The 26,673-nt window shown below is 36.1% G+C and overlaps 1 protein-coding gene across 1 annotated transcript in view; it reads right to left on the bottom strand.

The window, feature by feature from the left end:
• LOC139949384 (neuronal cell adhesion molecule-like) overlaps positions 1-26,673 on the bottom strand; it is an 84,725-nt gene that overhangs the window by 47,019 nt on the left and 11,033 nt on the right. The window contains 1 exon segment of the mRNA XM_071947745.1: positions 25,541-25,617. The gene's annotated coding sequence lies outside the window, so the exon portion shown is untranslated.

Raw genomic sequence — 26,673 nt, 5'->3', positions numbered from 1 at the left:
TATTGGTAGAGTGCTGGCTTGTCAACCTTGATGTGGTGTGTAAATCCTGTTCAGCTAAATTTGTCTTCCGTCACCCCAAAGAAGAATAGAATTAAAATTTACCCAGTCAGTTTTTGGTTTATTACAAGATATTATTCAGGCAGCATTTCCTGACTTTAAACAACCTCTCCATAAAATATACAATTTTGAGCAGCTAAACTTGCCCTTTGGCTTCACTGGGGCCAAACTATATACATGTAAATCAACAACACACTTCTAGAAAAATCTGGCTACATTGCTTTCAGAACAGCATTGAGTCATCTTGGTAGATTTGAGACTTCTTCCCTATAATTGTATACATTATGGAGCCTCATAAATCCCACCTATCCAGACTACTGACATCAGCAGCTAAGCTTTGAACCACACAGAGCTCAGACCAGAATCTTTCAAAACGATATCTCAGTAGTTGACACATACGACTGTGATGTTGCTGTACATGTTAAGGGCTGTCAGGTGTCCTTACTCTATGGGTTCACATAGTCATATCTTTCCTCACTTTCCACCTCTAGAACCCCGGTTGGAATCCCACCAGAGCACTACCACATCATGGATTGGGTTTTCATTTCAGTTCCAACCTGGCTGCTTGGATTTTCCCTTGAATATTGACTCTGGGGTTTTCCTCCCGTATCTATAACTGAAACTTCATTCCTAGTCTATTCTCCATGGGGTTCTTGGCTAGTATGGTGATTACATGTTTGTAAGTCTGCTTTTCTGAGAATTGTTGGCTTTATAACCATAACAACTAAACGATGTGTTCAACTTGTCTTAGCGGTGTACAATGTACCTACTACCAATGAGGCATGGGTAGGAATAGGGCACAATCTGTTCCTTTCACTCTTTTCTTCTTTTCTAAATCTGAAGTTGTTACAATACAATGTTTTTCTGTTATTAATACATGTACTGTAGGGCATACAAGTTTGTTTAAACATGATTGAAGTTTCTCACCGCAAAATACATTGTGTCTCTAACCTGTACCTTATAAGGCATTTGTCAAATGCCTAGTATTTCATGTTTCAAAAGTACTCAGGGAACAATTCCATCCAGTGTAATTTTGTACAGCAAAATATTTGGACTGAACGTGTTTTGTCCACACTGAATGCTATTTATCCAGTCGCAAATTATAATTTTGAGTAGTAACTGATTTGTTCTGTGCAGCATTAGTCATTCTATGGTACAAGAGAAACTATTCAGTTATTCATGCCTTGGAAAAATGCTAATTTAGAGAATGGAAAAGTAACCTTGTTCACATGCTTTATGTACAGAGGAGGAAATAAAAACAATGTTGTTTACATGCAACTTAGGATTTTGTAAGATCTACATCATAATCTTTGCATACATGCCAACATGTGTCCATCTCGTATACTAATAACAATCTATATTTGGAGCGATGAATGATTCATGTGTTGGCACACTGCCAAATACTGTGTATGGTTCAACCGCTTTAAGCCGAAACCCAGAAGAAAGGAAAATCTCCACTCAATAGGCCTACATTTCGGTTCCTACCACAAACCATGTCCATTCGATTGTGATTGTGTGGAGTAAGATCTGACAATCCTTTGTGGCTAAGATGATGTCACCATTTCTAATGGTTGTTATTTGGAAATGATCATAAATTCTGCCCAGGCTCTACATTTTGTATGCGCCTAGTCCTTTTCAGTGACCTTTAAAACATGTTTATTTGAAACTGGGGACATGCATCTGTAGAACACTTTTACATGTCCTTTGTATTATAACTAAAAGGGCCTACATTGTGTACAAGTCGGAGAGAGTGTGGGAACCAACCCACAACCCATCCCAAGTAAAGAAGTCCTTTTAAACAAGTTTTGCAAAGACTGCACAGTAGAACACACTAAGTGAACACAATAGGCAATAGAAACCAACATGCAATCTGGAATATGCAGTCAACCTTAGTGAACCTTTCAAAAAGGCAGGATTTCTGTGTAAAGTATCATGGAAATGCTCTTGATTGGTTATTGATGGGTGTAGCTATCACTTTCAGATCAAATGTCATGCTGGAACAACATAGACAAGTAGGACTGCCAGTTTGACGTCCATGTTAATTACATGTAGGATCTCTTTTAACCAGGCACAGCCTCATATGTAGGTCTCGAGCAGGGCTCCAGTGATTTGTGAAGGATTATTTTCTTGACCTACATACTTTATACGTACAACGTATACGATCAGTATACTTTCTAACGTTGTCCTGTACCCTGTTTCATAGAGCTGCTTCAAGCACAATAAATAGCTTAAGCTCACCAGAATAAGGTTACCGGCCATACAACCATGTCACATGTACAACTTGTGACTGGTATCCAGCTCATTTCTGCTTCACAGGAAATTGTTAAACAATGTTTTCTGCTTGAGCACCTCTATTAAATTGGGCCATGTATTAAAAATGTGGTAGGCCTATAACATTGCAGTAAAACCCAACTTGTATACCAATATTACTTCAAGTAAACATATTTACATTTTCCTGGTAATCATCCACAAAAATGAAGAGTGACTTTTGACCCTCCCTCTCAAAATGTTGTTCTGAAAATTGTGAATTTTTAGCGAAGTAGCAGTACAAGGAGTGACCATCTAGTTTGCAACATTCTTTCTAAGTCTTTAAGTGTCTCTAAACCACAAAAGTCTTGCAACTCTACAAGAAAACAGTGAAATAGTTTAGGGTTGTTTTTTTCTCTCCAAAAACCCTTTTGCAGAGGATGTGACCTGATGGTAACCTTTTGATCTTCAACATAAATAATTCCCTGTTTGTTCCTCAGCAGACAGAATTTCAAGTAGTACTTCAACAATTGTTGGCCTCCACTTGTGCTTACTCCAAGCTCTTAGCTTTCCTTTCAAGGTAAATGTTTAAGATTACTGTAAACAACTGCAGTATGACCTTAACAGACCTTCAGTCCATCAATGCAATATCTTCTCTTATCTACCAAGAAAACATTCATGAGATTATTACCTTCATTGACTGTATTCCCAGTCAGCCCAATGGAATTTTGTTCTACGACTTCACAAATGAAATATATGAGGCAACCATCATACCTTTATCTCTTTGTTGTAACTTAAATACTTAACTTCCTTCCTTTAGACAATAAAAGCATCCTGTACAAATACCTATATTACTATTGGAACTTATTTTTTGTTCCCAATCACAACTCAGTTATGAAATTTCAATAAAAAATTGGTGAAACAATGACTGTTGCCATGGCATTCGTTCTCAAATTCTAAGCATGCTTCCAGAACTTCATTTTGGTCAATACTTTTAAAACAATCACAAAGGACATTTTTAGGTCACTCATGTGGTGTAGTCTGGCCAAGACAAGTGTGTTATAATACAAGATCTGATAACTGGGCTGGATAAGGTAGAAATGGTGAAATTAGATTGAATTGTTGAATTTCCAAGGTTGAATTGTTGAAATTGTAATCCTAATTTAAACTGCATTAAGATTCCAAGCCAAAAACCTTGAAAGTCTTATCAGCAATTTACATTTGGTTTGTTGTATTACCATGTCATTAAACTTTGCTGTGTTTTATTAGCATAAAACCTTACTTGGTATCGAGCAATGGAGAGCTGTTGATAGTATAAAACATTGTGAGAAATGGCTCCATCTGAAGCGACATAGTTTTCGAGAAAGAAGTAATTTTCCACGTATTTGATTTCAAGACCTCAGACTTAGAATTTGAGGTCTCGAAATCAACCATTTAAAAGCACACAACTTCGTGTGACAAGGGTGTTTTTTTCTTTCATTATTATCTCGCAGCTTTGATGCCCATTTGAGCTCAAATTTTCACAGGTTTGTTATTTTATGCATATGTTGAGATACAACAAGTGAGATGACTGGTCTTTCACAATTACCAATAGTGTCTAGTGTCTGTGAGAGCTTGTCTTGCTATAACAATCTACACTGCAATATTACACATGGTGTTTACAGCAAACCTGAATAATACATTGATACCTCACCACGCACTGCCTCAAAACTCTTTATCAACAATTGCCACATTGTGACAAAATATTGTGCACATACTGATAATGTTCACCATAACAGGATATGAGGAGTCCATCTTGAACCTAAATAATCGTCTCAGGTGACCTGCACACCTTTCAAACTCTAAACTTAACTAGAGAAAGGTGGCTTTGATTTCCTAAATACAGACATCGGGAAGGATAACTCAAACTGCTTTGCCACTACAGAGCCCATAAAGGAACAAATGTTTTCCATCATTTCCTTCCTTTAGATTGTTTTTTGATATATCTTGTGGGTACTATTTTGTGGGAAGGAAATCTTGTTGTGAGGGAGCAAACTAGTCTACTGTTTTTCAGGTGAAATCATATTTAATAATAATAATAAAAACAATTAGACTTGTTATGCGCACGTATATTTTGAGGGAATAAAATTAGGCCTAAAAACAATAATATTTTTGAGGGAACTAACACATGAATTCTTTTTTAAAGACCTCCCTTTACAGCCTTCTTACTGGCATCACTCTCATGAGCACAGATGCTGTGTGTCAAACAGCCTCTTGTTAACACTTGCACATGAATACATAAAAGGAACGTGGGCGATTGAGAATAGCAATTATACTTTACATTACCTCAGTGTTTTATCAGTGGATGAAGTTTCACACACTGTGTGCTCGACTTGTTGACTTTTAATCAATGTCTGGGTTTTGTTAATAATTCATTTCAAGTTAAAGGGAAGGTACACGTTACTCAAAACAAATATTGACTTAAAAACTGACTTGGTAACGAAAATTGGAGAGCTTTTGATAGTATAAAACATTGTGATAAACGGCTCCCTCTGAAGTAACATAGTTTTTGAGAAAGAGGTCATTTCTCACTAAAATATTAAAGGCAGTGGACACTATTGGTAATTACTCAAATTTTTTTTAAGCATAAAACCTTACTTGGTAACGAGTAATGGGGAGAGGTTGATAGTATAAAACATTGTGAGAAACGGCTCCCTCTGAAGTGCCATAGTTTTCAAGAAAGAAGTAATTTTCTACGAATTTGATTTCGAGACCTCAGATTTAGAACTTGAGGTCTCGAAATCAAGCATCTGAAAGCACACAACTTCGTGTGACAAGGGTGTTTTCTTCCTTCATTATTATCTCGCAACTTTGATGACCGATTGATCTCAAATTTTCACAGGTTAGTGATTTTATGCATATGTTGAGATACACCAACTGTGAAGGCTAGTCTTTGACAATTACCAATAGTGTCCACTGCCTTTAAAAGACTTCTAGCTAGAAGTCATTTATTCCTATCTGAATGCACACAAATTCGTCCAATAAGGGTGTTTTTTCTTTCATCATTTTCTCGCAACTTTGATGATCAATTGAGCCCAAATTTTCACAGGCTTGTTATTTTATGGTTATGATGGGATAACACTGATCTTTGACAATTACCAAACATGTACAGTGCCTTTAAGGAGGCATTGGTTTACAGAACAGTATTGCAACAGTCTAGTAAGTCTCTACACGTATGTTGATAAAAATTACAGTTAGGATTCTTCATAGAGTTTAAGATTGTGTACTTTCTTTCATAGAGCTGTGTATAAACCATGCCTCGGAGAAGTCACAAAGCACTAAGGTTCATGAGAATGATCAGATGAGTTGTCAGTTTGTCATCATGATTTCTCTAGTAACATCACACTTTTCTTATCAATTAAGATTGATTCGAAGTTAAGATCAATCTCAAACTCTTTAATAAAATCGACTCCGTGCCTCTGTGGCTGTTTTGTAAAAACATTTTGTGATATCAAGTCTGGGCCTCAAAATAACCCATGGTACCAACAGCAATTTCCCTGGTACCCTGTCCTTTTGCCGTGGTGCCCATTGCAAAGTTTCTATACAATTTACCTTTTCCTCATTAGCTAGTTTAAAGTGTCCCTTACCAGAGAAAAATAGCAAGGCTCTTTCAAGAATGGCAAGTCTAGGCTATGCAGCTGTTTTGTAAAACTAGCTGTCACAGGTTACATGGTCTAATGTACATAGTACAATGTACAGTACTAGTGGGTTGCAAGGGTTAAAGTCTGCATCTCTGCACTGCCAGACAGAATTGAAATATAACAACGTCATCATTAGAATCTCTGCTCCTAAACTAAATGTCAAATTCTCTCTTCCGTAAATTTGGTTTAAGTGACAACTTCATATTATGAAGATAAGGACAAGGGGATGTAATCAAAATTAAATCTAATTCAACACCGCAATGTTTATGTAACACAGTAACAGTTAGTTAAATAACATACTGCCAATCAATGTTAACTTGAGTGGACACTTGCATTAGGACGATGCAAAAGTAGTTAAAAGTACTGGTCTAACTTCTACTACTGTAGGCTATTAAAATACATCCAAACAAGATGTATTTTCAACCTTATAATATTTGCAATGGACTCCAAAGTAAACAGGGTTTTCCTGTTAAAACCAACACACCGACCGCACACATTATACATAGGGGCCTACATGTACATCATTACATATAATCTAAATGGTTTTAATGGTTTTGTGCTCAGACAGTGCAAGGTGCGGGCTGGTTTTTTTTCTAGTGCTTCAGGTTGATGATATAATAGCCAATACGGAACAAAGGCAAGCCTGCATGCACAACACTATAGTAAACCACCAGACTACATGTTCACTCCAATTCTTTATTTGCGAATAATTCTAAAAAGGCAAACACTAAAAATATGCACCCAGAAACACACAGCAAATAGCCTTGACTGGTCTGAATTACAAATCTCCCCCCATGCGACAGTAATGTCATGAATACCACCTCTCTGAATAGAAAGCGGCCATACAGTCTGAGCTCCGTTGCTATTGCACAAGGTTCTGCATACACTATACATGGGGTGTGGCAGCGACGGCTAGAGCAATGCTAAGATTCTCCACACACTATCCTCCTCTACATTCTCCCCCTATATTGATACCATTCCATCTCTCCTAACCCCCTCCCCACCAAATAAAATATGAAAATCAACTTCTTTTAACAACAGACACTATAGATCTGACCTGTAGTATGCGGGCACTATGCCGGTCTTCTCCAGGGCTGAAAAGGAGACCTTCCTCAGTTCCTTAATAATAATCCCAGGTTTGAGTCGCAAGAGAAAAGAGAAAGTAGATTGGAGATGCTTTTCTGCGTAGTGCACACAGTATGGATGAGGCAGGCACAGTACACAGCAGGATGGCAGACATATGAAATGTCCTCACAATGAGCATGCGTGTTGAATGATGAAGCATGACTGGACCAGTATAATTGTCATTATCATAATAAATTTATTGATTCTTTCAATAGTATATGCTGTGTACAATTGAGGCACATAAACTGTAGACTGAAAAAGACAGGCAGCTAAATAGACTCCTTAGGCCCCTAAAGTGTGATTAAGACAGACACCATTATGCAGTTTTTGCTCATATGGACAATATTATTGTAAAACTGGGGAAAAAAATGCTTCTCTAAATAACATCTCTGCAATAATGTTAAGAATAGTATGCATTTTCTATATCAGTAAGATAAACTACAGGTACATGTTTGTAACAGCATATTGGCATGTGCTTGTTGTTCATAACACGTGTACATTTGTACCCATTGAGGATGACCACATGATAACATTTCTATCTGTGTCAGTGTGTGATTTAAACAAAATTCACATGACAGAGTGTCAAGGGTTAAATGTTCAAAATGCTTTTAAAAAAAAAAAGGTTTTACTTAAAGCCATTGGACCCTTTCGGTACAGAAAAAAAAAAAAGATCACAGATTTACAAATAATTTACAGGGTTTACAGAAGGTAATGGTGAAAGACTTCTCTTGAAATATTAGTCCATGAAATGCTTTACTTTTTGAGAAAACGGTAAAACAATATAAATTCTCGTTAGCGAGAGTTACGGATTTATTTTAAACACATGTCATGACACGGCGAAACGCGCGGAAACAAGGGTGGGTTTTCCAGTTATTTTCTCCCGACTCCAATGACCGATTGAGCCTAAATTTTCACAGGTTTGTAGTTTTATATATAATTTGTGATACACGAAGTGTGGGACTTGGACAATACTGTTTACCGAAAGTGTATAATGGCTTTAAATCTAACCCTGATGCATGCACACTTCTCTTTAAACAATTTGATGTACATAAGCTCTTGTCATGGAAGAATTTAAAAATACACCTCAAAACTAAGAAAAAAGTTAAAGAATAAATTCATCAAAACTCATCTACCATTGACTGCAATCAAATTTTTTGATAAACAGTCAATCACTTGTACTTTCTGGGCATTAAACACAGCATAAGCTGTGTATTGTCTAAGTACTTTCCATGAACAAATCTATTGTGTATTGCTTTAAAAGGTCCCCATTGTAAAAAATACTTAGCTGTACTTTTAAATTGTTATTGTTAATCTGTATTATAATTCAGTGTCCTGGCTGCGACGAGGAGGGAGCAGATTTGAATAAACCAGCAATAGTAGTAATAACAATGTATCAAGTATTCAAGTCACTGCTGACAAAAAAATGTCTGAAACTGATGAGGCACAATACATTGAATTTATAGCATTTCAGCCTTTTGGCAAACCCTCGAGTAGGCCTAGTAATAGTTTCAATTATGTGCTTTTGGGACCTTCTAGAGAACAATTTTGAAAAACTCTAATATAAAAGTCCCTCAAATGAAAGTTTCAAATTTTTCATCCCTGCATGTAACTTTTGACCATGCACATAACATCCACGTTAGATGACTACAATCTTAAATCCAAGCCAGCAAATGAAAACATGAATTCAGAAAGACGCTGTAAATATACGGAAAAGTGTTTACATTACAATACAAAGCGTACAATACAGTTATTTACATTACTTGCACAAGGTCTATTTTAATATTTAGTCACAATGAGGTAATGCATGTGTGGAGGGGACATATGATAATTTCAAATTCAGTTTAGATCAGGCCAATGGTTTAAAGTGTTAATAATGTGTGAATCATGCCAAGTCCAATCGCTGTGAATAATAAGCAGATAGCCTCAAACCTTGACCCAATGTAAATGAATGGGCCCTATGCAATGATGTCATACCGCTGCCATTTCAGAGGTAAAACAATGATTAAACAATGGAAAGCACTCAGCAATACACACCTTGCATACAGGATCAGCCTTTGAGATAGCTGATTACGACCTTTCCTAAATAAAAAATGTGCATGAAGGTTACACGGTTTACAGTAAAGATGATATTTGGTACTTGAAAAGTAGTTATATATTATTGAGAACAAGGGCTGACCTACATGTACACATGATGTAGGCTTCAGTATTAAATGTAATCGACTTTTCAGACTATTTTATCACAATTTTTCTAACTTTTTCCTTGAAGTAAAAAAAAGAAACTGGGAGTCTGAATAAAGTAAGGAGAATATCATGACTGTTTATGGCTCAAGTACTGTATCAGGGATTCAACTCCCAGGAACAGAGGATAAAAAACTTCTCTGTATTTTGAGGAAATTATTACGGAGTATCGTATACATGCAGCATTGGCAAGTGAAAAATCCTACAAAAACAAATAACATATAATAATTTTTAATCTTGTCTTTCCTTTTTCTTTTGAATTTTTTTTTTAGCATGTATGCATCTTTTAAAACAAGGAATTTCATAATTATCTTTATTTGCGCAACAGAAGATTTTTGGACTGGTGATGATGATATTTAATATCAAAACTGAACAACACATGATTTGACAAAATTTGGAGCTAAATTATTATCCGCACAATGCACATGTGACGCATGCATCCAACCATACACTTATTACAATTTACTGTTTAAACACACAAGTAGTTTTAAATTGATATAGCAATTTTGTGTTCGCTAGAGTGGTAATGAACCATTAAGCAAGCATGTATCCACACTCATTAGAAACCAATTTCATGCCGCGTACTTAAAATTGCTACATAGGAATCTAAGGTTTCATAATTAAATATGGCATCTCTGAATACCAGGGCCGAATTTCATATAGCTGCTAAGCACAAACATTTGCTTATCATGAAATTTCTGCCTTGGTAAAAACAGGTTCACCAACCAAATTTCCATTTGTTACATATTGCGTGTTACTGGTATTCAGCTGTTGTTTGCTTATCCTAAAAATCAAATGGAAATTTGGTTGGGAATCCTGTTTTTATTAAGGCAAAATTTAATGCTGAGCACATTTTTGTGCTTTGCAGCTCTATGAAATTGGGCCCTGTACCTTATTCTCAATAAAAAAAAAATGCTTGTGATGGGATTGGAAATGCAGGTCATTAAATTTTCATGCCCTTTTCTTGGTGTCTGTAAAAAAATATATATATATATATTAGAGTTGTCCTTCCTCCAGGCCCCAGCTCAATGCTCCAAGGAAGTGGCCTCCTCCCAACAAGAATGAAAAACCACCCTATTGACATTGCTGATATTGATTGATTCATTGATTGACAATGTAAACATCTTGGCCCAAATTCAAGGAGTTGCGCACTACGCACAAAACATAACAAATCACAAAACATTAGCCAAGAACAAGATAGTTCTGCTTACCAGGAAAATGTTATAATCAGCCAAAGTATACATGTATCTAGGATTGTTATGAGTAGGGTAAATGGTCTTAGCTTTCGATCCAAACCGGACCTTTCTCGGAGGCAACGTGGATTGTACAACTATAAAGCATTCAATTTCTGTAACATTTGTAGACAGATACAAAGTTCACAATTCCAAGCTTGGAATGAAACTATTCCGATAATAACAATGAAACACACTCAGTATTACAGAAAACATTTCCTTGTGGTGTGAAGCTTTTTCTCAAAAATATTAAGAATGGAAGCATTTTGATTGTAAAGACATAAAATGCTTTGCATTAATTCTCTTTCATAGGAGGCAAAATGACCTTCAAAGTTGTTAGCTCACAACACAACCTGGAAACCGCAGGATAAACTGAAATGAGTGGCAAAAGCAGAATTTCAGACAAAAGCATACAAAATGAGCTGATGTATACCCTCCTGCATCCAAAGTTATGTCTTCAAAATAGTATTGATTTCAAACACATGCAAGTTGTAGCCACCTGTTTGTTCTAGAATGTTTCACAACTTTGTCTGAAACCCCCCTGATTTCCTTTGTTCAGGCGATCCTCCACGTGCACCACAGCCTAGAAAAACCACAGTCGTCCATGTTTTTCTCTTGCAAGATTTTTCTGTTTACCTCTTGGCTTAGGGTGGATGAAAAAAGGAAGATGCCTTTTTCCTTTTTACTCGGAATGAAAATGTCACAGCTAACATGTACGCCTGCGGCTTCTTCGAATCAGTAAGACAATCATAATAACTCATGTCTCCTTGGCGTTAAAACAATCTAAAGACTGACCACAGTTTGCAAAGATGAGATTAAACTGCACAGCTTGTGTGTTGCTGTCTAAGTATACATAAATGTGTCATCTGTATATATTTTGGTGATTGGGTTGCAAAATGACAGACGGAACATTATGCAATTCTGTTATTGTCTAAAAGGAAACTCTCTTCGACTTAATGCAGTGTTTTTTAGTTTTCTTGATGGTACCATTAAACTAAGCAGGAAGTCAGCTGATCTCTTAAGAGGGTTCATGTCTGGTGAACGTTTCAATGAATTTCTAGGGTTCCAGATAAAACAACCTTGGGCATTACAATTTCATATTAAAAGACAAGGAAAAACCAGCACTATTCGAAAGACACTAGGATTCATCTTAATATGAGTTGTCAGTATTACAATAGTGATTTAACTATTCATGTGTCGACCGGTCGATAGTTACAGGTTCAAAGACAGTGGACACTATTGGTAATTGTCAAAGATGAGTCTTCTCAATTGGTGTATCTCAACATACAATGCATAAAATAAACCTTTGGAAATTTGAGCTCAATCGGTCATCGAAGTTGCGAGATATTAATGAGAGAAAACAACCTTGTCGCACCATGGTCACACGAAGTTGTGAGCTTTCAGATACTTGATTTCGAGACCTCAAGTTCTAAATCTGAGGTCTCAAAATCAAATTCGTGGAAAATTACTTCTTTCTCCTACGTCACTTCAGAGGGAGCTGTACTTCAGAGGGAGCTGTTTCTCATAATGTTTTATACTATCAACCTCTCCCCATTACTCGTAATCAAGAAAGGTTTATAATAATAGCTGTGACCCATTCTTTCATTTGTTTATTTTATTAATTTATTAATTTATTTATTTATTTTCTTGGGGGAGGGGGGTGTTTGCAAATTTATAAACAAACAATTAATGTGTCCTTATGATCAATTTATCACTCAAATAAATGGCGCATGAAAGGGTTAAACTGTGACATCCATATGATGCTTAGCAGTCAAGATTGATTCGCACCTAAGATCTCAATCTTGACTCTTTGTGAAAACCAAGCCCAGGCCTTCGTACTAAACTAGCTTCTGGATAGGGCAGGTGAGAGTTCAAATTATCCAATCAAAAGGTTGGACAACTTTGACTGTTCTGCCCTCTAGGGTTTGCCCATAATTACCAACCATAAATAACAGGGCTGGAAGGTACCTGGTTTGGTTTAATACAGCACACATGCTCTGTCCTACATGTATGAGCTCAGGGTCGATTCTTGTCCATGCTCTAAGATTTCACATCATTTCTAGTCCTAAGTTAGGATGAGTAACTCTTCCTAACATGAGCTAAGACTAGTCTTAACTCTTTGTGAAATCCACTCCAGGTTTGTGTTAGCTCCAGCATTAAAGAACATCAAGGATTCTCATCTTTGATTTACTAGGGATATAGACTTATTTTCATAATGACCCCACAGTGCAATAAACATCATATACAGTGATGGATGATACGTGTCAGTACCAACCATCTGGCAAGTGCCAAGCCCAACCTCTAACTTTCATTTTTATAATACATATTGTAAATGGTTGATATTATAATATTGAATAGTATAGCTTTGACATTATCAAGTATACAAAATGAGAGATAAGTTTATAAGCATTGATTCAAGCCAATCACCACAGAAATGGTCTGCTTAACATGCATTAATCTTTGAGGAAAATATTGGCAGATGAAGTCAAAATAAGAGATCATGCTTCAAGTAAAATAACAAATCAAGTTTCCTTATTCAATTTTTGAACTTTGTCCAGCTCTTGTTGAATATCATTGAGCCAATTTTGAAGATAATGGGGACAAATGGTACAGCCTCCATTTGCTGCATTGATTTGAATGGGAGAACAACAAGATGGATCCCCCAAAGGTTTCTTGAAGTTAATTAATAGCAGAAGATATTCAAATGTACAGGTAATAATTCACTCTGCTTGGCTGCTTAATTAAAGCCTAGGCCTTTATAAACACTAGCATCTGCTCAGCCAATACACCCTTCCACGATGAAGGGTCTTGAAACCAGGGTTGACATGTACGACCAAATAAATTTATATTAATTCATTTGGGTCTCAGATATGATCCGGTTAAAGCAAGTTATCAATCATCTGTGCCATCTTGTTGAACTATTCATTGCACCATAGGTGTGAACAAAAGTGCTTGAACTCTGGAGGAACCCAATGCTCATTATACACAACCTAATGCAAGCGATGACATTTTATGACAAGTACGTAGCATAGAGTTATATATAAGAACTAGAGGGCGCACTGGCCTATATACGCAACCCCGGCATGCGCACAGGCAGCCGTTTTCTAAGTTGACAAAACAGCCATCTCACAGCGTGTTGTGTTTGTGCGGCCATTTTGTAACTAAGTTGTACAAACAGCATCGCGTGAGCGTTCAAAAAATACATATCTGCTTGTTGCTAAATATATAGGACCCTGGTTATGCTGATAGTTATGAAGGTATAGCAGTTATTACACATTCATCCTACAAAATTGCACATTGTACCTAAACAGGTTCAAACATTTGCTGGTAGGTTTTAATATCATCTACCGTAAGTGGGGTTTTAATTGCTTCTTAAAACAACATCATGCATGATCTACTACTTAAAAAACCAACAAGAGAAAAGGCTTTTATGATGTTTTGATTCCAAGAATTGTTTGGGTTTTTGGGGTTTGTTTTTTTTGGAAACAATTCCAATTGAGAATTCCAGAAAGGTTATCATTAAAAAAACCAACCAGGATCTTTAATCACTATCCTAAAAATAATTGCATTTTAGGTCACAGTCTGTCAGACCAGAAATAAACTTGCAGTTGCATGGTAATTTTTGTTTTTAAGTTTATGATGAACATGTAATGTAAGTTAATTTTGTTTGTATTGAGTGAAATCCGCAATTGCATTATTTTTTAGGTTTTCTGATACAGCTTTCATTTTAAATATGACTTCATTTCAGAGGAAAAATATTTCACAGAAAAAAAATGGTTCTAGTATGAACTCCATAATCAATAAGATTTAAGTCTGAAATAAAACAACAATTTTTGTTATCCTTACCAATCTGATCCTCTATAAGACTTGTTATCATTGCTATACCTCTGCGCTTAAAGAGCCAATAAATGATGATCTCAATATGTCAACTTTTACCTTTTTATGGCCAAATAGACATCGCAGATACCGGTTAATAACCATTTTACTCTCAAAATTTACATTTAGTAATAAATAACTAGAGTAAAAAATGCACCCGGCCACGCGGCTTTTTCAGCCGAGAGTCAAAAACGGCTTATCTATTATAATGACCCTGGACACCAGTGACGAATTTCCCCTATTGGTTTTGAACGCAGTTCTCCAGCTTTGGCATTTCCACACCAAATAGCCACCACTGACGTCACGATTCCTTTGTCGCACGGGTTTGTTTGACCCCACGTTTTTCAGAAATTTGGCTTGGAGTGTTCTGGAGAAAACCCAATTTTTACCATGTTTAACGTGAGGTAAGAGACTCGTTATATTTTTTATGTTTCCTGGATGGACTGCAGAACTGTTAGAAAACTGTAATATATATTTGAGATCATCCTTTAATGGCTGTTTAACATCAAAAAGCACCTGTTATTGAAGTGCACAGTATTCTCCCAAGTCTTAATGTAAAATTTCACTATGGGAGTAAAGGGGTCAATGATTTTAGTCAAGCCCCCTTGGCTGAACAGGGGGTATTTTAGTTGATTCCAATTTCCTGAACGCGTAGCATTTGAGAAATCATCAATAAAATACCCAAGGGTAAAGAAAAACCATTACTGCTAATGGTTTTTACGACGCTTCTTTTTTCCTTGTTGTGTTTTCTATTGTTTTCCCCTTTTGAATCTGGGAATATATATTTCAGCAAGCATTCAATATCAGCCGCTGGGGGGAAAGAGACACAAATTCAGAGCAAAATTGATTCAGAATCCTGACCAAAATTCAACGTAACTTGTTTTATGTAGAATTTGCAGTCTGCCAGAAGAAAAAAACCTGTACTGAAAAAATAATATGTTTGTTGCAAAAAGTAAGGTAAGGTAAGGTTCATTTTATTTGCAACCACATACGGTTGGATTCATTATAAAAATACTAAAACTTACAAAATACATCATAAAAACTTTAAAAGCATTAAACTATGTATTGGAGAGTGCATGACAATTGAATAATAATTTAAACTTCCTATTATTTGTTCTCATATTTTAAATAATAGTGTGTCATTTAAGTATATTTCAAAGCTTTTTATTTGTTCAACATCTATTGTTTCTTTCCTTCACGTCATTTTGGATAATATGAAAATCAAGTATGGAAAATCAAATCTAACTTAACATTTAAAGCATTGCTTGGTTATTAATGACATCAAGAAATCTCAAAACCCGAGAGTTCACATTGCCGTGTTTGTTACAATTCACTGGTTACTGTTTTCAGTGTCTGACTGACTGCCTGAAACCTTATTTTTTCCCCCACAGGTTCGTCGGCAGTCCAGAAACTGACATATTAAATGCCTCTGAGTATGAATGTTCAGAGGCAGGAAATCAATCTCCCAAACCTTGCTAGTCCTCCAAAACTCATTATAATGATCTTTGATGGCTGCCGGAGGCAGAGAGCAAATAAATAAGATGGAGTTGGCTATGTAATGGATGCAACAGTAGAGGCTCCTCAGAAGGGAATCCAGTTCTGTATAGTCCGTTATTTAGCTAATACTCATGTAATCATAACTGCCATCGACTACTTCAGAGCATTTTTATAAAGTAATGTATAATTAACATTATGTGTACACAGCAGGAGGTAGCAGGTTCAAGTTGCATTCTAGTAAATTTCCCCCCAAAATCAATTAAAAAAAATTCCCAAAGTCAGTTTCCATCGTAGTTTATTACTTGATGTCAAAATCATCCCTTTTGTAACAAGTAGATTACCCAAAACCAATATATTGTATGAGTAGTTGGAGCAATTCGTTCCAACTGGATGACACTATTGAAGCCAGCAATTTATTTGCAATATATGCGTAATATTTCGCACAACCAATAACGCTGTACATGTACAAAGATTCTGAGTGTGCCATAAATTCTGGTGTGAGGGTGTGTCTGAAACGGAACTTGACGTATTCAGTAATATGAAGGGTTGTCTTGGTAACAAAAATACACAGGCCAAAAAAAACTGCAATAATGAAGGACGTGTTATAGATGGCACAGGAATTCTTTTCCTAAATAAGCTGGTACTCAAAATTGCACATTTCAGACTCAAACAAACAATTCAATAAAAGTTAATGTCTAGTTCTAATTCGATCTAATGGGTTCATGTCATCTAATTGCAAATGTACAGTGTAGTGTAAAAGCAACCATGAAAGGAAGTTTATGAGGTTTTCAGCAGAGAGCTAATATTGATAAGAACTGGTATACTTTCTTCACACAAGTCTATTTAATATGTTATTAATGACTATGACTACAGATAGACAGAGCAGGCAGCCCAAGGTTTTAAAAAAACATGCATTTTCTTTCAAAGTGAATGTATCATACTGTGAATTTTAGAGAATATTCACCTCTAAGTTTCCTTACTCAAACTGTGGATTAAAAATTACATGGTTATGGGTCCTTTCTCTAGACAAAGATGTGGCGGGACAACTGCTCTTTAACAAGAAAACTCTCAAGTCTATCTTCAATCAAAATAAAACAAACAAACAAACAAACAAAATATTTTGAATGAAATTTGGTTTGAAAATTCACCCACCCAGACACCCAAAATAAATAAAATAAAAATAGTTGAGTTAAATAAGTAAATATTATCCCCTAACGATTATGTGTACAGTTGGTTATGTCGTAATATTAACTTGGTCAATTATTTGTGGAAAGGCTCAAACTTGAGTTCAAGGTCCACGATGGGAGTGAATCATGAATCCCAATCCTGTCACAATGAGTCAAAGAGTCCTCTGCTATACCTCTGACCAATCAGTGCTCTACCACCGCTAGTGTTTCACCTCTTTGATACACAACATGCCAATCTCGTGAAACTGCTCAAACTAGTGAGCTATAAAAATTGTAAAAGCCTCACAAGTTGATCGATCGCATCATGTTAAAGAACGACAATTACACAGGAAAACGAAAGACACACCGGAAATGACATTTTCAAAACCTCTGATAGCCACATAAATTATTAATATTTTAAGACCTTCCCAGGTAGCCTCAAGTGAAACAAATTCTCCGCCCACACAGCCAGCACGCACACTACTGTACATACATTTCATGTTTGATATTTGAAACAACAACAAAAACATAACAGAAACATTGTGTGTAGTAAGCCCTACGCCTCAAGCACTTGACCTACACATTTCAACATTTTCCTGTTTCATTTCTCAATACACACTCATTTCAATGAAACAATTATTTTCTCTTCCCCAAATGGTGGAGGTTACTGATCACACGATCATATGTTAAGAATTTTTTCTCTCAAGTCACAAAGATCTCACCACTGAATTCCTCATAGTGGCACCCCCACATTTTTAACACAGCTGGATCGGACAAGAAACACGACTGAGACCTGAGATAGGCGTGATTCAACCCGACTGCGATGTCTGAGTACATCTAAACGAAACTGCTTCAAGGGTATTTCATTAAAGAGAAATTCATGTTACATCTATAGAGAAACAAGTATATAAGCTTTGCAACATTGGTTTTTGGTTCATACTTCAGAGAAAGTGAATGCTAAGTGAACTTTGGTGACACACACAATTAGTGCTTTCAGTACTGCTAGAAAATTTGCTTTGCATGACAATGTAGGCTCTTGAGTCACAGTGGTTACATGTAGGTTTCACTTTTTTAAATCCTAGTGATTTGGGAACATTAGTGGACAAAGTAAATTGAATATCAGTTTTGTGATCAGCTTAAATTCAGCACATCTCATTGGAACTGCATTTTTCTTTCCATCCACTGTACATTTATAAATAACCTACCAAAGTAAAAGTCCGACACATCCTGGTATTGCTCAATTCCCGGTCACAGGGGGATTTTCTGATCATATCAAAAATGCAAATGTGTAAATGCTTAAAGGAACACGTTGCCTTGGATCGGACGAGTTGGTCTGTGAAAAGCGTTTGTAACCGTTTTTTATAAAATGCGTATGGTTGGAAAGATGTTTTAAAAGTAGAATACAATGATCCACACAAACATGCCTCGAATTTGCACGGCTTTCCTTTTACCTCGTCGACTAACACAGTCAAAATTTTGACTCCCATAAATGGCCGACCATGTTAGTTCGCACAGTAACAGGAAAACCACGCAATTTCGAGGCAAACTTGTGTGGATCATTGTATTCTACTTTTAAAACATCTTTCCAACCATACGCATTAATCTTTATAACAAACGGTTACAAACAAACGATTTTTATAGACCAACTCGTCCCATCCAAGGCAACGTGTTCCTTTAACTGGTGGATAGATTGAAGCCTGAATCTGGGATTTGGCAGTTAGTTTCTGATTTATTTCAGAAATTGCCTAGCTGCACAAATTAAATTAGGCTAAAAATGCATTTTGTGTACACGATCAACTGTTTTTTTAAATATTATTTGGCCTACATGTCAGTCCCAGACAGTGAGTGACAATATGCCTAGCTCTCCATCCATGGACAAAACCTCCTACCCCTACCAATTAGGTATCTGGCTAATTGCTATACACAGACTGAGCAAGGAATCCCTTACCATCACACATTAGCCCTTGCTTCAGTACATGCAAGCATTCCTAAACAAACAATTGGCTGGATACTCAAAAGCCATAAAGCAAACCCTTTCTATTTTCTCAAAGCTTCCAATTCCTATTAGGATTATGTTTAATTTGCCTGTCACTGTGGGGACATGGCCTCACATGATACACACATGATAGACAAGTCTAGTAGCTTCCTTATCAGTATGGGTATTAGTTTTAAAGGCACTGGACACTACTGGTAATTACTCAAAATAATTATTAGCATAAAAACATACTTTGTATTGAGCAATGGAGAGTTGTTAATAGTATGTACAACAATGTGAGAAACTGCTCCCTCTGAAGTAACATGGTTTTTGAGAAAGAAGTAATTTTCCACTCAAATATTTGAATTTGATTTTGAGACCTCAGAATTAGATTGAGGTCTCGAAATCAAGCATCTGAAAGCACACAACTTGTGCGACAAGGGTGCTTTTTCTTCTATGATTATCTCGCAGCTTCGATGACCAACTAAATTCAAATTTTCACACTTTTGTTATTTTGTGCATTTGTTGAGATACACCAACTGTGAATACTGGCCTTTGAGTTTGACAATTTACCGAATGTGTCCAGTGCCTCTAAATAAAAGATAGTATGTTATTTGTCTCTGTGTATACAGTATGGACCAGCATGGGGTCCTGATGTCCTAAATGTCTGACAGGTGAAATTCAGCTGTAGACACAAAAAGCCTTTTTGTGCGTGTGTATGTAAGACATTCAAGCCTGATGCATCATACATGTATTCATGTCAAAGGAATTCAAAAACGTCTTGGCAATTCAAACATTACTTGCAGGTTACGTTGTTAAACTTGCATAGCCAAATTTTTGACTTCCGATACATTTTTTTCCTTCAAAGAACGCTATTCTGAACAAACTTTGACAAATGATGCTGCTTCAAAACAAAAATATTATACTTGATCCTTGGAAAAACAGTGAATGAAAACAAGAGCAGACCTACACGGAGTACACTTTCATAGACTTTTCGAGCTATTTAATCACAAATCTTTGGATTTTCCCACGTGCAAAACAAATGGAAAATCAAACTAAATGGAAGAACATCATGCATGAACTATAAACATGTCTACAGATGTCTGATAGAGCAGTTGCCAAACAGCTTGTTGTTCTATGCTTACACCCAAACATACAGCAATGCACTGCAGGCTTTCATGAATATAATGTACAGTGTGCATACTAAAACTAGCCATTTTATATCTGACATTCTCAACGCTTCAAAAGATTTTAAACTACATGAGGAATACATAAAAAGGGAAGTATTATAGTGAGCAATTGAAAGCCAATGGATATTTCAGCCTAGTATCAATTAAACCATTAGGATGGTTTTCAAACTAAAAGTACATTGCTAAGTAGGCCTCATCAAGTTTGTCCACACGTTCATCAAGCAATGTATTTGGGTGATCCCAAAAACATATGAATACGTGCACGACTTCCACAGTCTATTGAAAAAGATCTATTCGATGCGAGGCTTGATGAGGTTAGACAATTCTCACAAAATGGGTCAATCACAGCGTATGTAATCCATAGAGAATGAATCATGACTAAGGGATCCACACATTTCTACATACAACTCACAAACAACCGTGTGGCAGAATGACACTAAACTTCAATCAATTTGGTTTGATTTTTCTTTTTCATCATAATCAAGGTGTGAGAATTATATTGTGAAATAATGAAATACACAAAAGGCTTGTAAATTAATGGGCACTGTGAAATATTTATATTGTTACATGTATTTTCATACATTTGTACACGTTTATTTAAAGATATTATACAGGAGTGGTAAAAATACAAGCTCAAAATATTTCCCTCTGAAATTAAATAATATTTGAGAAAGCTGTATCTGAAACCTAAAAGTAAACACAACAGCTAAAATTTGGTTGTTAAAGCTGAATTGTAGGACAATTTTGTTTCCACGCTGAAAATTGTGAACGTTTTTTTTCTTCAATATTTTCTCCTGACTCAAACAACAGATCATGCCAGAATTTTCACAGGTTTGTTATTTCATGTATTTGGACGATTACACCAAAACATGAACACAACTTGTCAGCTCTGCCAATCATAGGCCTAATACCTTTTTAGGTAAATTGAAGAAGGGAATGTAGACCTTCATGTACGGGAATCACTCGAACACTGAGTCGCTGGAATACCACAGAGTTCTGTTAGTCCAAAGGATCCAACAAACATACGAACAGCTTTCAAAACAAGATGTTTTATTTATTTATTTCCTATCCCAAAGTAATTGGTTATTCTATGCTACAGCTCCAAGGGCAATTAATTTATTTAGAATCTAAACAGATCAATTGCCCATCTGTCTGTTGACTAAGATTTAAAAAAAGTTATTATCCTTTGTAATGTATACATCCAGTGATAGTGCTAGAATAACATGATTACAGCTGCATGCAGAAGTGTTGATGGGAGTATCGCTAATGAATATCTAAATTTATAAACAAAATGATTTATCACAGCCTAGAGGCCCAAACAAAAATATGCCCAGCAGTTGGTCAAACTAAAACAAGTGACCAGTGTTCAGTGGACCAAAGCTAAAATATTCTTCGGACCCCCAAATGAGTGTATTAACAATAAATTATTGGCTTTAACTTCTGGCATTGTATTTTCATTAGTCAAACATTGTGACTAACTGGCTTGGTCCACAGAATGGATCAATATATTAAAATGTTTCTGTCAATACAGTTAAGTGTTCATGACATAACAAGCGGGCCTTCTAAGATCAGAGCATAACAGGATACCTATTAAATTACAGAGCAGGCAATTACAGCATGGGTTATTATTACTGATGGTGACTCTCTGCCAACGCTCTGTATACTGCATACAAACAGTCAACACAAGTGTGATCATAATCCTGCATAAATTAGCATAGTAAGAAAGCAGCACTGCAGCCAGTGGGTGGGCATATCCCTACTTATTTTTGCACAAGCACAAATTGTCTTATAATAATATGGACAATTCTCACCAATATTGTATTTATCATATAGTTTAATTTTAGACACACCCATGTGTGCATTTCTCAAATGTGCAGGACAAATGTTCATTCTCAGAATCAGATGTACATTATAAACTGTACTCCAGAAACTATTGAGAACACAACTATTGAAGCAAGCACTGTGCAAATAAGGTGACAAGACAGTCGGCGTCTAAATAATTAAGCTGAATGTACATGTAGTATGTACCATTGGATGTTTAAACTGTTATGCTAAACTAGAACAAGCAGTCCTTCAACACATTCCAGGCTTCATTATGCATGTTTCAGAACTGTAGGAAGGAAAAACAACAATCTGATAGACAAGTGGTTCATGGAATAGTGTTAAACGTGCATAACAGTACACACTATCTTAGATAAAGGAACCAAGCCTTGAACTTCTCTCTTGAAGGGTGCACTGCAATTTTTCTTCTGGTGTAAGGGGGCACTTCTATGAGGAAAATGTTGAATTTGTATTGGTAATTTGCAAAGGGCACCCCAGCAAATACACAGGGCACCGCAGCAATTGCTGTGGGTGTCTAGGGTAATTCCGAGGTCTGCTGTACAAAATCATTATTTTTACATACAAGAATTTTTTATAAATGCCCTCCCAAATGCGACCAATTTCAAGTCAAGTACCCATCATCAAACAATGTATGCATTAAGAAAATATTTACAGGTGATGAAATGGGTTGGCAGATTCTAAGAGATCGTGTCTGATTCTACATGTAGTTTTGTCTCAAGTCACTTGGGTCAAGACTCATTCATGTCTTGTGGGTCGAGTCACAAGTCTATTTTGGTCGAGTCACAATTCCCTCCAGTTGGGAAACAAACCCATAGTCACAGGGCACTTGAAAATAAATGCACAGTAACTTTAAGAAATGGTTTGTAACATTATATAACACTTTGTATTAATATCGTGTGTAACAGTGTATTACAATATTGCTACAAAGTGATAATGTTACATACCATTTATTACAGCTACTGTGCATTTAATCATCCATGGTTTCAAAATACATTACAAAGATAGCTATTAGGGCCCACATCCGTTATTTACATGTAGCTTCCAATAAAACTGTTTCTAATGAAGTAATAGCTTTAACATTTGGCTGTAAGACCTTTTGATTTACAGTGTACAGCGAAAAATTCTTAAAGGAACATTTGGTTTCGTCCTAGTCATCATCAACAGCCACAATAATATTTCCAGAGACAGCTCAAACTTTGACTCAATGAAACTTAAGGCAAGTATTTTATGAACGGAAAAAAAAGGACATCATTCTTCATTTATTTGCAATTTATTTGTTGACTGTTTTACTCCTTACTATACTGACCAGTGACCACTTATTCTTTTGAACTACTGTGAACAAACCCAATTTGGTTTGTCTTTTTTCTCTCGATGAGAAACTTGTAGGTCAGTCTTGATTTCTTTGCTATTTCTTTGTTGATTGTTCTTCTTTACTGACCACTCAGTTTGAAAATTATCAGGGGGAAAATAATTTGTTCTCTTCTTTCTAAAAAGGTGCGGCATGTGTTTGTCAGTCTTGATTTCTTTGCTTTTTCTTTGTTGACTGTTCTTTTTTACTGACCACTTATTTTGGAAACTATCCAAGAAAACCTGATTTGTTTTCTTTCTAAAGGTGAGAAAATTATAAGTCAGTGTTGATTTCTATGCTATTTCTTTGTTGATTGTTCTACTTTACTGACCACTAATTTTTTAAACCACTGTGAACAAACCCAATTTGTTTTGTCGCCTTGTTAAGGTGAGAAACAAGTGCACCAGTATTTGAGGTTGCCTTTTAGATAGAGAATGCCTCAAAAGTCGGTTTCCATTTCTATGCATTTTCTTTGTTGACTGTTTTACACTGACCAATGAACTTGGAGACTACTGTAAATCACATATGGGGGGGGGGGCAGTCTGATGGGGGGGGGGGGTTATAAACAAGCAGAAGAATTATTACTGTATAAAGCAGGCAGGAAAGCGCTATTACGAATCACCACTTACATGTACATGTAGGCCTATTTATAGGGGGCTTCCACAGAAGTCAATCCCCATGTGATTAATACAAAAAGAGAATGGACCAAACAAGAGCATTTGGGAATTGTTTTATTATTCATTAAATCTTCTTAAAGATTTGGGGGCTTTTCTGATTTGTATTATTCAAGTCTTGCTTTTCATTTTTCCCATGAGGATCTTGTTATTGGCTTGGTGCCCAGTGATGACAGCTCACACACCACACAGCCTTCCACACTCTGCCACAGTGCCACACTTTGCAGTGAGACTGTTCAAAGTTTTGTCCAGACACCTTCAGGCGTTTGGACGGGATTATCGTCAATAATTTTTAAACCCCCCTGTCCACCAGAAAAATTCCCAGCAGATACCATCTAAATGTCAAACAAATGTGATCTTGAATTTATCTATATGCCCCAGTGTGCGCATGAGCTTAGGATGTGTTGTACAGCAATGCGCGATTGTAAACCTTTAACATTAAAGACTTCCTCAGCCGATGATCTGTTAGAGAATTTGAACAATTACGTACTACTACTTGATAGCTTAATAAGACATGCAACTTTGCATTGTAACAACATGGAGAAGAATTATAATTAGGCACAACAGTTTTAGTCATTTTTTTTCCTAGGGCACTACAAAAAGGAAAGTCAACTGATTGACACTAGTCCTGGCAGGCCCGAGCCAGAGGTTTCAGTGATGAACCAGCAGACGTATGACCAGACGGGCAGTATTTTTTTTTTTTTTCAATTGAATAACAATACCTCAGTGTGTAATAACTTGGAGAGAAAGAGAAGTAATAATGTCTGATAAATACCAATAAATTCTAATTTGAAGCACGACAGTATGTTGTTCATCTTTTGAGAAAATACCACATTCATGCACTATGAATCACGTCAAAATACAAAATACAAAAGTCACAGCATGCATCCAGGGGAAAATTGGTGTGGGTCATCTGACGTTAACTGTTTAAAGGCAGTGTCTTAGACAGTAAGAACATTAAAAGCAGTGGACACTATTGGTAATTACTCAAAATATTTATTAGCATAAAACCTTACTTGGTAACCACTAATGGAGAGAGGTTGGTAGTTTAAAACATTGTGAGAAACAACTCCGTCTGAAGTGGAGTAGTTTTTGAGAAAGTGGTGATTTTCCACGAATTTGATTTCGAGACCTCAGATTTAGAATTTGAAGTCTCGAAGTCAAGCATCTAAACCACACTACTTCGTGTGACAAGGTTGTTTTTTCTTTCATTATCTCGTAACTTCGACGCCCGATTAACTCAAATTTTCACAGGTTAATTATTTTATATATATGTTGAGATACAGCAAGTGAGAAGACTGGTCTTTGACATTTACCATTTTTAGTGTCCATTGTCTTTAACCATGGTGCAAGCAGAAATGTTCAGGGGCCAATAAACAGAACCATACGATACCTGTTGAAAATCAGCTAGACATACAATGTCACTCGTTGTTTTTTACTGCTCTCCTCTGTAAGATGTGCTCCAACAATCTGAACAAGAATAGCAAAGTACAAAGAACATATGACGATTGAAACTGACATCAATTGTTTTATAGCTTTAAATACTCACGGTTAGCGAATGGTCACTGACTAAAAACAAAGTTGAAATTTGTTTTACTTTCTATTTTCTAAATCAACAAAAAATTCCCCAAATCTTTCACAATTTACCAACTTCCCAGTCTGATATTTCTGTCTGAAATTCTGAACATGAAGCAAGACTGCAGGAAGGGAAACAAGGATGTTCCTTCTGACTGTGCTTATTTTAGAAACTATCGAATCAAAATAGTTATTTAGCAAAACATGTCAAGAGATTTGAAATTTCCTCATGGTCTATATCTGAACTTAAAAATGTAAGCACTAACAAATAACTATAGTTTTTGAACCATTACAATTATCATAAAAACATTTCCAGTTTGTAACAGAACAAATTACACACGTTTTTAGTTAAGCTTTGCAGTTAAAAAGTCTTACAAAGATTGTCCTTTTGTTCCAATTTCCTAATTTTTGTAATGTGAAATGTACAAGCCTGATTGATAACAATTGCCCTCAGCAGACAATTTTAATATTCCCTTAAAATGATAATTTACATACAGAAAAATGTATTTTGTTTAACACAACATATAACTTGGATTTTTGCTATCATTAAAATTGTTCATACATGTACCCCATACCCCTCTGTCCTTGGTCTATGCCCATAACCTTTACTAACATGTAAGCTCACCACAACAAAACTAGTCCTCTTGATCAGTGTAAATCCGTAATCAGCAAGTCAAGAAATGAATAATAAATCCAGTGTACAGTTGTTATTACAGGAAGAAGAAGTAACTCCTATAAAATACATTCCCATCCATATAAGGTACAGTAAAAAGCACTAGAGTCTTCTTAAAGATGACTTGTTATTTACCAATGATGAAACAGGATGTGGGATTTAACATCTGCAGTGTACAATATAACCTCAGATTGAATAACTGGGGTTGACAATGTACCCTATGATGAAAGCAAGGGCTGGGGTTGTATTCAAGCTTGACAGTTGACACAAGGGATAAA

Source organism: Asterias amurensis, chromosome 2, assembly GCF_032118995.1.
Source record: "Asterias amurensis chromosome 2, ASM3211899v1".
Lineage (NCBI taxonomy): Eukaryota > Metazoa > Echinodermata > Asteroidea > Forcipulatida > Asteriidae > Asterias > Asterias amurensis.
This window is presented reverse-complemented; position numbering and strand designations above follow the sequence as displayed.